Source organism: Schistocerca americana, chromosome 2, assembly GCF_021461395.2.
Source record: "Schistocerca americana isolate TAMUIC-IGC-003095 chromosome 2, iqSchAmer2.1, whole genome shotgun sequence".
NCBI classification, from domain to species: domain Eukaryota; kingdom Metazoa; phylum Arthropoda; class Insecta; order Orthoptera; family Acrididae; genus Schistocerca; species Schistocerca americana.
In genome coordinates this window covers 344,634,225-344,635,759 of record NC_060120.1, presented here as the reverse complement: position 1 = coordinate 344,635,759, position 1,535 = coordinate 344,634,225, and the positions used below count along the sequence as shown (strand labels likewise).

At 46.9% G+C, this 1,535-nt stretch overlaps 1 non-coding gene across 1 annotated transcript; it reads right to left on the bottom strand.

Moving 5' to 3' along the window:
- Window positions 1-1,230: 1,230 nt before the first annotated feature.
- Trnat-ugu lies at window positions 1,231-1,305 on the bottom strand. The gene has a single exon. It is a non-coding gene; the product is annotated as a tRNA-Thr (tRNA).
- Between the last annotated feature and the right edge of the window lie 230 nt (window positions 1,306-1,535).

Here is a 1,535-nt window from a genome sequence, read left to right as displayed (position 1 = left end):
AGCGCCATGCACCACAAACCGAAAAAAGTGGTCCAACTAAAACATTGATATTTCTTTACGTACTACACGAGTATGTAATAAAAAATGAAGATTCCTATCTAAAAAAAACGCAGTTGATATCCGTTTGACCTATGGCAGCGCCATCTAGCAGGCCAACCATAGCGCCATCTGGTTTCCCCCTTCAAGCTAGACAAGTTTCGTTCTTTGTAGTTTTTTCGTTTGACGCTTATTTCGTGAGATATTTGGCCCGGTCACGATCAATGGACCACCCTGTATATTTTTAATACTCTACATGAAAAAAAGAAAGTGAAGCACTCAAAATGGGAGGAGGAAATGACACTTTATGGTTTGAAAGGTTATATGATGTTATTTTCATCATTACATAATCGATTCAAATTTACAAAGAACGTATCAGTTTCACGTTTCACCCTTCTGGCCTGGGTACATGCACCGATTTGGTTGGAAAGGCTGTCATGAGGCTGCTGTATCCTCACCAAAGGCAGTATGCTCGTGTTGTCACTGGTATAGAGGACGTTCGAGGTGGTCCCACGCATGTTCTATCGGAGAGGGACGTGGAGAACTTCCTGGTCGTGGGAGTACCTCTGCATCGCTGAGACAGTTCATTGAGGCAGGTGCTACGTGTGGACGAACATTGTCCTGCTGAAAACTGGCACCACGACTTTGTAGCCTGAGAAGTCTGTGGCGTACTGTTGTGCCGTCAGAGTTCTGTCAGTCACTGTTACTCTTGTCCAAAGGTCATCTTCGATGGGTCCCCACACTAAAACACCAGGAATAACTCCGCTGTGCCTCTCCAAAACATTCGAAGAATGGGACCTCTGCCCAAGACGCCGACGACTGTCATCTGGCGTAATGCAGAAACGTGATTCACCACAGTGTGCAATGTGACCTCGATCATCGTCAGTTCATTCTTTTAAGTCACGGCACAAGTCCAAACGCAGCCGTGTCTGTCATGCTGGCAACAGCAGCCTACGCATGGCACGGTAATTCCACAGTCAGACTGATGCTATTCTCTAACCAATGTTGAAGAATGACACAGAATGTTGCAGGGATTCAGTTAATGCTGCTCGGATGGCAGGTGCAGATGTAAAGAGGACAGTATATGGTTCGTGCACAGCGCGACGATTCTCCTTTGTTGACATTAGAATTATATCAATACCGTCAGCTGCGCACGGACGTTTATATAGATCAACGGGGACATGTAAAAATGTGTGCCCCGAGCGGGAATCTAACCCGGGATCTCCTGCTTACAAGGCAGACGCCCTATCCATCTGAGCCACCGAGGGCACAGATGATAGTGCGACTGCAGGGACTATCTCGCGCACGCCTCCTGCGAATCTTATATCCTCATCTTGTATGTCCACACACTACATTCGTAGTGTCCCACCCCAACACACTCATTACTCGTGGAAGACATTCTTCCAAGTCCCGTAGGAGTTCGGGAAATATGTGTGCATCCGCACGGAAGAAGAAGGTCATGGCCGGAATCGCCAGAACTATATACGTATGTGAATATG